At 37.0% G+C, this 11,136-nt stretch overlaps 1 long non-coding RNA gene across 1 annotated transcript; it reads left to right on the forward strand.

The window, feature by feature from the left end:
• The first annotated feature begins 6,186 nt into the window (after window positions 1-6,186).
• On the forward strand, window positions 6,187-9,314 carry LOC135301230 (uncharacterized). Its single transcript, XR_010362962.1, has 2 exons — window positions 6,187-6,492; window positions 9,079-9,314. It is a non-coding gene; the product is annotated as an uncharacterized LOC135301230 (long non-coding RNA).
• The last annotated feature ends 1,822 nt before the right edge of the window (window positions 9,315-11,136 follow it).

The following is an 11,136-nucleotide window of genomic DNA, read 5'->3' on the forward strand; positions in this document are numbered from 1 at the left end:
ACCTGATGAGAAAAGAACTGAGCAACACCACAAGCATTGCTTGTTCTGAAAATGAAAACATTTTACTTACCTATTCAACAAACAGAACAAGCAAAATCAATCCAAGAAATCACTTTGCAAAACATTGCACAGGGCAATTCATTCTCCTCCTTGACAGAAGAAAATGATGGGGGTGATTTGCATATGAGAGCTGTTCATCATGTGTAGAAATGGTTATAAAAATGTTGTCATCACCTTTTCATCTGAAAAGGCTGTTTTAGCAATAGTGATATATTTAAATACAATGTTATGTTGCTTCCAGCAGGAGATTCTTTGATTTAAAGAAATGAACATTTCATTTATCAGTGCATTAAAAAATGTCCTCTGTAAGCTGCTATGATTTCTCATCTTGCATGTTAGCTTTGGCACAGCATTTCACAGAATTTTGTAACTAGCACATATGTAATCACATAAAAAGTAATAATAAAAATGCAAGAAATCTGGAAACTGAATTCAGGGCTGCTCAAAGTTCTGTTCAGGTCCAGCAACACCCTTTAACACATTTAGTGCATAGTTACCCTCATAACCTTACCTATATGCAGGTAGATATATAGCTATCCTTATAATGATAGCTGAGCCTTCTACCATGGATTTTTCACCTTTCAGTTATTGCTTGAACCTTAAAAACTTCAATTGAATTCATTTATATCAGGTTTAAGTCTTAAAAACAAACTTCCTGAAGAAGTTTATTCCACAGGGCATCAACTCCTGTAATTATAGTGATTTAAACGATATCTTTTATAGTTTTGTATATACAAAACTTCCTGTCTGATTTGCTCAGTTTCCCAAAGGTTGAAGAGCTTGCTTTGTCATTTATCCCATAATTTTCCTATGGTTTATTTTAATTTAGTTGATATACTCAACAACTCATGCCCTAGAGTAAAATCCCTTCACGGATTCCTTTTCATAGGAGGAATTACATGTTTTTAATGTGCATACATTTAAGATATTCAAAAATCATCATTCTTAGAGGCTTACATTACAAATAGTAGTCTTTTCTTTTTCCCTTTCAAGGTAAAAAATAAACTTATCTTTTATTAGCAGTGAGCCAAGAACGTGTCCTGTTCTCATTGTGCTCACACATAATGAATATTTTCAATAATAATCTTAATGAACAAGTCAGGGAATTAGTTGGCTGCATAAGTGATTACGATCAGGTCACTTAAAGGGTAAGACAATCTTAAAATTAGTGAGGCACTGGGGAGGGCTTTTTAGAACATTTCAAAATGTATATGTTGAGATATTCAAGAAACCTTTTTAACTCCATCTTTTGCTATAAAGAAAAGATCTCCCGCTGGCTGAAAAATGACAAACCATCCATATGTAATTTAATTTGTTTTGTATAATTTTACCCATTATTTTATTTGGAATGAAATACACAAGTTTGCAAGGCTTCTCAGCAAGTCTCTACTTGAATTTCTGCGTTTTGGTAGTGCACAGCAGGATAAATATATGCAGTGTTTCTTTCTCCCTTTAAGTAATGGAGACAGACAGTGGAATGGAAACATATCTATCTATGAAAAGTGCTTGGTGCAATTCCTTTAGTCAGGCAGGTCAGCAGCTGATAACTCCTGGCTGTGATGCCCACAACGTGCAGGGTGTGTTGTGTGTGTCCTTCCCTCTCACAGCTGCTTGTCCAATCAGGATTATCAACCAGGACAGTGGTTTAAGAGTCAAAAAATATTTTAGAAAACTTTTGTGTGTTACATAGAATTTTATTCTCATTAATGATGTCTTCCTATTTGACAACGTACAGCAGAAATACTGAGCCTTGCACACATGTGAGTGTTTGATAGTAGAAAAATAAAATGACAAAAGGCAAAACTGAGATGATGGTGTGGGTTTTTCTGACAAACAGAAAAAACACTAAGATTGGAACAAACTGGTATGGAACAAAAAAAACATTACGTCTGTGAGCACTTCAGAAATGCTTTTATAGGGAGAAGTACTATGTTGTAAATACTGCTATTATTTCACAATTGACTGTTTCTGCTCATAGCTTCATGAGGGCCTGTGTAGAATTCCAATTCAATAATGAGGATGAAAAGCCAAAGGCAAAAAATCATCCTGGGGAAATGAATGTTTGTCAAGGTAAAAATGCTTTTGAAGTTCATGCTTTAATTTATTCTGAAAACAAACCCCAAACGAACCCCAGCCAAAACACTTCACTGCAAAATGTTGACACTTTTAAAGGATTTTACTGTTTCACTTGACATGTCAAGTGGGGTCTGCCCACACCTAGCACAAATTAGCCATTCTGTATAAAAACCAACTTTCTGAACTTATGGCTTCTATACATAGAACATCAACATGTTTAATATACTTCAGCTCTAACCCACTCCTCCAATGGAAAATGAGTAATTTATAATTTTATTTTAATACATTATTTCACCACTTGTTCTTTTTTCAGAAAACAGACTGTATTACTTGGCGTAAGTGGTAGGATATTGTGCAATTCACAACAGAGTTCATATTTTCAGTCCATATTTGCAATGTTTCAGCACAGCTTCACCGAGGTCAGTGCTGCTGCATCAGCCAAGGATCTGCTATTGAACTGAGCTGCAAATTTAGTGTGTAACACACAGAGACAGGGAAAAAAGTGCCCAATTCATAAAGAAAAAGCAGGAATGAAGGCTTGAGTCCTCAGTCAAAAAACCTCCCAGAACCAAAAAATGTTACAGTTATTGTTAATTTCAATGGCTCACAATTCACTCTTCACAATACACCAGTGTTTGTTTTGGAGTATTTTGCTATACCAGATATAGAAAATAACACAGCTTAAAAGTCATGGACAGGGCAAAGTGACATAATGAAAGACAGACATAGAGAAATCAGCAGAGCTACCTAGGATACCAAAAATACAACAAAAAACCCCTCTCTGAGAAGTCTATTGTTCATGTCAGCAGAAAGACTTGAGATGAAAAAAGAGGGACAAATTACAAATATTTGCCTTTTTTTAAAATCAAAAAGTATATTTGCTTTAATCAAGTATGAGAGTCTAAAGCACCTACTTAAAATCCCTCTTTCTGGTTCCAGAAATGAAGGAAGATCACAACCATTCAAAGCAAAACCAAATCTTTTCCTTTCCTCATCCTTGCTGCTGCAAATGCCACTTCTTTTGAAGTGTCGGGGGAAGGTGCAAAGATTCCTCTAAAGGACACATGCAAAATAATCTGCTAGAAGAGAAGATCTGCTTAGAAAAAGAGATGCCATTTTTAAATGGTACTCTCCTTGAAAAATGGTAGAACTGAACCTTAAGTCTACTTTCACACATTATCTTTCAATATATTTACATATATTGAAACATACATACCTCTCATATACATCATGTTATGAAAAATGTCAGTGCCATTGTGGGGTATCAGTTAAGAAAAATAGGGGAGGTTTTTGTACTACAGTTGCCTTCACAAATTGGTGAGTTTATGTCTGCCAGAAGATTATCTGTTCTTTGGAGAACATATGTAATATGACAGTTGTAAATTCTATCACATTTTTCTTCTTGAGTGTTCATGGACAGGATGCTGTACTTTAAAGGAATTCTGTGAGGCTAAAAATTTGAGGTCAGTGGGTCTGGATGTCTGTAACTGAGTAGATATTCTATATTTAATTAAGTGGCTGATCCTGAGAAAAGAATCTGCTGTTTCTCCTAACCTGAAGATGTGACTACTCAAAACTTTAAGAGTCATTCCCCAAAATTGAGATTAGCAGTTGAAGAACCCATCCTGTGACTCATGGGATCTGAGATTCATGTCAGACCTCCCTTGTTTTGCAGGGGAGTAGTGAAATTTGGCTGGCTCTGGGAATTTTCCCTGGGGGTTTCTATCTTCCCTTAATTGCTTTGCAGACTTCCACCCTGCCCATGTTCCCCTTTGGATTGCACAGGAGTAACAGTGACATTCTGGGACTATGGTGTTTCCTGCTTAAAAAATACAAAATCTTGAGGCTTTTTGGTGAGTGAGTGCCATGTAGAGGTTTTGACACAGACAAATTTCTGCAGCAGCCTTGAGAGGGGCTCATGGTGGTGATTTCAGGCAGAAATTCCCACCTTCATCTCTGTCCAGCTGCTCCTTCCCACAGCTGGGCTCTTCAACTAGTCCTTCTAAATTTGGCTGAGGTGTTTGTGCATCCCCAGCTTACCTCCTTTCCACACAGTTTGTTCTCCCACACATCCTCCTTCCTCACCTTCACTGTTATTTGTCACTTTTCCCATTGCAGCCCCTGCTGCAGTATAGATCTGTCAGAAATGGAGCTAAGGAAAAAAAAACCAACAAAACTCATGTCCTAGATTGAAAAACTACAGAGTGCTAAAGATTGCATCTCTGTAATTGTTCTGGTTTTCTGGTGGTTTTTCCTGTGGATTAGGATGAAAATCTGGATCTCCTGATTGTCTCCAGATGAAAGTAAAACATAAAATTCTGTTCCCAGAGTGATCTTCCTTTGTTATTTTTGTGCATGTTTGGTTTTGCATTGAAATATTATTATAATAACTTCTGCTGCTACTTTTTTTTTTTTTTGTGTGTGTAGGGTTTGCAAAACCTCTCATTGTTCTATCCCAGAAATAAGTCTGACGTGCATGAGCTGCTTCTCTTGATGTACAAGACTTGATTCTGATGGCCACACATGAAAGGAGCGGAACTAATGGGCATTGTCCGCTACAAAAATACCATTTTGATTCATGGTTTGGATTTTGCCTTGTCAGTGGTGTGGTATCACAAAACAAAGCTTCGATATTTTTCAGTGAATTTCAAGCTAACAGTTTTGGAATATGAAGAATGAGTGCTTGCACAGGCATCCAAAGATACGCCATAAAGCCATGAGCACAGAACCCATTTCTGCCACAAGCACCACAAAAACCGGGACTGAGTTGCTTCAGATCACTCCAAAAACCACCTAGATCCTTGCCAAGTCTGTTTGCCTTTATGGTTTAATTCTAGAGTCAATAAACACAAAGGAAGGGCCATCAAATGAACAGTATGCATGTAATTTACAATTAGAGCATGCAACTGGTATATCAAAAAATATGGATACAGTTATGTCTCTGGGCTGGATGGAAAGAACCACAAGTTTTGACAACTTGCACCTGCAATATAAATTTGCTGGGTTTTTAGAAAAGTAAAATACTGCATTACATGTACACAAAATACATATTCCTTAGCTATGGTCCTCTTTGAAACTGAGATCCTGAACAATGCTGCCAAAAGAAACAGCTTTTGTGCTTTCAGACAGCCAACATCTTATAAAACCAGGCAGATGAATGATGTTATGTGTAAGGGATGAATAAAAATATCAAAGACTGAAGTTCCAAACAGGCTTTGCAGGCCAAGAAAATGGTATTAAAATTCATTCCATAAAAAATAAAAGCAAATAACATTGGGACCAACCTGGGCACCTAGTTCTGCTCCAGAAGCTAAAGGCTTGTGAGTATTCCTGAAGAAGATTGATCCCTCTTTTTGCAGTGAAGCTTCCTAAGGTTTTACATGCATTACTACTCTGGGTTTGTCCATTGATAATAAAGGTGTGAGCCTATGGTTTATGAAAATTTTTTTGTAAGTGGGTATCCTTATTGCTCTTTGATGTTGACAATATTCAGTCAGAGTCACTCTGTATTCAATGTATTTGAGTCATATGTATTCAATACAGAGTCATGCTCTTGTATTCTGGCTTTTGAATTTGGGATGAACCTTTTGTCATCAATGTCAGAAGACTGGATTTCATTCTGACTAAAACTAGAGGAATAATTTTCATAAGTTAGATTGACAGCCTTCAAAATTTAAATGATAGAATTGCATTAACCTCCACAACTTATGCTTGAGTTAGCATCTGATAATGAAACAGCATGAATGTAATTCCTCAGTGATCTCCAGAGTTATATACCAGAGAACAATTTAGATTAAAAAATTCCCTGATTTATGTTAATGAAAGAATTGAACACAACATTAATCAACAAAGGCACACACTGCTTTTTAACTTGCTCATGCCAGTAAAATATGCAGGTGAAAATTTCCTCTCTGTATTTCAAAGCAATTGCCAGTTCAATCCACGTTCAGTTATTTATATAAAAAATGAAAAGTGGTAAAACATGAATATGGTACTGTAACTAAAGACTTCAGAAAGAGTTAGATCTATTTATCAGATATTATACAAATGCACAGAAAACCCTATTCTTTTCCTGGGCTACACCAGATATTAGTCAGAAACTATCAACTGAGCATCAAAAGGTGATAAGAAGAATGGCACTATAGAGACAAACATGCCCTGTGGGTTAGTTATGGGTGAGAGTCACCTCACCTGACTTGACATATCTGCAGATTAAAGTTCAGACAATGAACTAGTCACCATGCTCTGCCTTTGGGGGCCTTCCCCAAAGGAGAAGTCATCTGACCTTTCTAGAGCAGGATCATGTATTCTTTGGAGGTGCCTGTTTCCCTTCTTTGGACTAATTGGGAGTCTCAGGTGACTGGATCATAATTAATGTCTTACTTTTGGCTTGCACTTGCATGGTTGTTCTTTCTGCATGACCAAGGCACATCCCAAAGAGAGGAACAGAAGAGGTCACAAGATGAAAAATAGGAAGTAAGGAAACAAAAGTGTACTTTTACCAGTATTTTTTAAAATGCCTTATTTAATGAGAATATTCCTTCTGTATCTTATTTTTGGTCTTCTCTAGAAGAGGGCTGCTGTAATACAGAGGGATTCTGGCAGCAATCCTCAATGTTACAAGATACATCTTGGAAGAATGTAGGAAGCTGGATCAGCCTCTGTCCCTTGGTCACATAAGTTACAGCTCAGTTATATATTTGAGCTTTTTATGGCCTTGCAGATGCTTCTATTGTGACCAGTCACTTCATTTGTCTCCCTCATTCTATTTTATTTGTGTTTTATTGTTTTCTATTGAAATACATTTTTAGTATTTTTTTCTATTTCTCAACGAAGAGCTTCACAAACAGAACAGTGTGATTCTTTGATCCCTTATGACATCCAAATATAGAATAGATGTAACTACTCCCATGTAATTAGTCCCAGGTAAACTTTAAAGTTATCAGGTATTTTTAGCCTGTTTAGACATAACCCAGAAATCCCTAACATACATCTGGATCTGCTCTGCTTTTCACTTTTGCCAACAATACATTTATGTCTGGTAAATAGTCTATTGGGTCTAATGTATTCAGAGACCTTCAAGTACAAAAACAATTTGCTGTTGAACCTTTGCCTTCCAAAAATCAGGATGATGAAACATACTGCTACAATGGGATTTGCTCTAACACTACCTAAAAATCACTTATCTTGATAATGATCATGTTTTTTAGCTATGGGAATGATTTCCCCAGAGATTTATCTTCTTTCTAGTTACTTGGCTATTTCTCCTCCTCCCAGTTACTCAGCTCAGGATTGGCACTTTTTCTTATGTATCTGCTCTAGCTCAACCTGAGTTTGAAGGTTGAACTTGGGGATCATCCACTGAAATTCCTGAGTCAAGTCAGAGATAAGTGATCAAATCACAGTTTTGGTCTTAAAGTACTTCTCTACATAAATGAAGTCTTCTCATCTAACTGACATTAATGTGTACCTACCAAGTAGCTGAGACTGAAATAATTAATAAATAATAATAGATTATGGAAATGTGTCTAGTGATATCAATGAAAGAATATATAAGTTATTAGCTAATTTTCCTTTTTTTTTCTAGTTCCCATATAATTATTTAACTAGAAAAAAATAGGCTGATAATATTTTTCTGTGCTGAACAACACTTGGGTACTTGAAAAGTGCCCAATTTGTAGAAATTTCATTCTTCCTTTTTAATTTAAAACTGTGGTTTATTTAAGTTTGTCAGTGACCTGGAGCTTTGCATTGACTTAGTAGATGCACCATCTTTTCACATGTAAATACCCTTAGTGTAAATGTCTATTTCCAAAAGTATTTTGTGAGTGCAGCAGCTGCACTGCAGCTTCTTTTCTCTGGCCAGGTTCTGCTCTCATTGCAATCAATGTACCAAGCCTTCATTTACTGAAAGAAGAAAATTTGAAAGAGATAATGTCAAAATCCAGCAAACCAAACCAATTCCACATTGCAGTTCATGTCTGTAGTTTGCTAAGACAGAAGTTATCTCTCCAAACCAAAGTATCAAATGCTGGCTCTTGAATGCACTGGGATCCTTCCCATTTTGGGTCAAGTTACAGTCTTCTCAGCTGATAGAGCCACAGAATATATCAGCATTTTTTATAGATGCACATGGTTTCAATGATGCTAAACTTTTGAGATATATTTTTTTTGTTGTTGTTATTTTATTTTTTTAAACCCTAGCCCTGAAGACTGAATGGCAGCCAGGCATAGCCACATGTAGAAATGCTGCTGATGTAAACTGAATAAAATCTAGTATAAAGCTGAATCAATGATTTATCCTGAAAGTAGAAATATACAAAATCAATTAAAAATCTGTTAGTTTAGTTTGAATAAAATAACTTTCCGTCAGACTCTGATGGCAATTTCATTCAATGAGGAGCACCAACATGTGGCAGGTCTGTTTCCAGGTTGTAATGCTGAGATGAATAGCACCTTTCATAACAGAGTCCTCAATAACCTCTGGACTTGGTCCTGAAAACACTTTGTATGTAATTATGTTGGCTTCAGCTGTACTACTTCAGGGTGGGTTTCATTCATTTAACATTAGACATTTAGAAGCAGACATGGAGGCTCCCTCTGCAGTCAAGGGAGAGATATGGAAAACACTAAGGAACAGGTTGTGCTGCTTCTCTGAAGTATTTTTAATTATTTTTTCAAATGATGGGGCAGCTCATCACAGAGGGAGATTGGCACCAATCTCTGTTGACTGTATAAGGAGCATCTACAATAAGAAATCTCATTTTTATGCAATAACCTCATTTGAAAATTTGAGTGCATTTGTTTTTGGTGAGCAAAGTCTGGGGTCGTTTCAGCAGTCAGCTGAGCTACTTGTGGGACACCCAATCAGTGCAACATTTATCAGTGCATTTAGTGCAAAGCATGTGTTGTCAATGACTGATGTCTCCTGTGGCAGAACAGTGGCACTCTGCAGGCCGTAGATGCTTCAGGACAATCAGACCTGGATGCAGCTGTGATGCAAGTGGGAGTGGTGTGCAAGAAGAAACCAGTTCATCAAATGGACCAGAACCAGCTGTTGGGATGATCGGCTCATCTACTATAAACCTACATCTGGCCAAGTGGGAAAAATGACTGCTGCTTCCATAAAAAGTTCTATTGAATTGTAAATAAATTAAAAATAAAAGCGGAAAAAATTAGTACTGGTGTTTTCCCAACAGCTCCCCACAAAATACTTTTCTAATTCAAAATGTAGCTTGCTGTGGATGGTTGAGATACTCAAAATACGATGATGCAGGGACTTTGCTAAGCTTTTGGGATTTGGCTTCCATTCACTGGGATTCAGATGTCTCACTAACCTCTTTTGGCTAGGCTAGGTTTCTTATACAGAGAAACACAAACTTAAACCTTTGAAGTTCTCTTCTAGAGCTTTCAAAATCCACAACTTCTATAAATATATGCCTGCCTACATTAGAAGGGGTGATCTTCAAGTTAAGAACTCCATTCCTTCAAACCTGATGAAGATATTTAGTGAAAGGATTTAAACAGAATACCAACATAGGACAGAGGAAGCATGTAAACAAACCCGCTATACCAACTTACTGTTTTCAACCTTCTGAAAGTGCTGAAAATTCCCATTTTGCAGACAAATTTCATGTTGACTTGGCCAGTAGCATACTGTCCTCAGCTACTGAGAGCAATCTGTTCTCACTGAGGAGGCTATAACAAATTTAATGTTTAAGGGAGGCAAACTTATAATACAATCAAAATAGTTATTTATTGAGGACAGTGAACATGAGCCCACATAATGTATGCTGTAAATCACTAAGGCATGTGGTTCCATTTAACACTATTTTGCTTGAAAAGTGATCACTCAGAGGTAAGCTTTGCCCTAAGTTGGGTAGGAAACAAAAATATTCAAGAATAAGTAATAAATAGGGTGTGTTTTGGACAAAGCTATCTTTTAGAGCCATTTGGAAGAAAGAACATTTCTATCTATAGAACCATTGCTTGGATGTTTGTCTTCTGTTAACCACAAGTACATATTTTCACTGGAAAAATGCGACTTTCAGGCATTCACAAAGATTTGTTCATGCTAAGGATAAACAGAACTAGATATCCTGTGTTCTGAGATAAGAAAATACATGGTACTATTTCATGTAATAGCACTCATGTTTTATTAAAATGAGGGGTTTTTAATTCCTATTTCTACAGCCACCACTGAGGGGAAGTGGAGTTCTCTGGACACAGCTCAGAGCTGATTTTATTCTTACCCTCCCCTGCTTGGTGCTGAAGGCCATAAATCAGCACAGCAGTCATTGCCATTTAGGGAGAGCAGGATAATGCCTTAAACCAATTAGTTCAATGGCTGATTTCACTGGAAGTAGAAATATAGAAGTTTAATTTATACAAAGCAGGAAAATGAGCTTCAGTTATTTTTTTTTTTAAATAGAACTGTGGGGTCTCGGAAGTTGATTTTCTTTCCTATCCTGGACATAAGTGGAAATGCAATACACTTTTTTCTTGACACACTGTTTGTGATCTGTAGACAAAATTTGTATTGTATTCACCTTATTTGGGCCAGATCTCACATGCACTATACGCTTGTCAAGTCCTGGGCCAGGACAGGGCTAATTTTTGTAGCAGTCAGGAGGGACATGGCCAGGACACTGAGATTACTGAATTACTGATACCACCTCACAGCCATGCTCAGGGATAGGGTGGGGTGTTTTCCAGGTTTTTGGCTTTTTTTTTTTTTTGTTTTGTTTGTTTATTTTTGTTTGTTTGTTTTTCCAGAGACATAAAAATCAGCATTACTGTGCAGGTGTTGCATTATGATTACCAACACTGGAGAAAAGCAGATTCTCCTCTTCCCAAAGTGGAAGAGGAGAGGAAGAGAGAGCAGAGTCCTCTGTCTTTCCTAGGATACCCCCAAGGGTCAGCCTAGCTGCATCAGCACAGGGAAATGGACAAACTGGCTATTCCTGTGCAGAATGAGTGCAGAAAAAGAGCCTTTATCTC

This window comes from Passer domesticus, chromosome 5 (genome assembly GCF_036417665.1).
Source record: "Passer domesticus isolate bPasDom1 chromosome 5, bPasDom1.hap1, whole genome shotgun sequence".
Classification (NCBI taxonomy): domain Eukaryota; kingdom Metazoa; phylum Chordata; class Aves; order Passeriformes; family Passeridae; genus Passer; species Passer domesticus.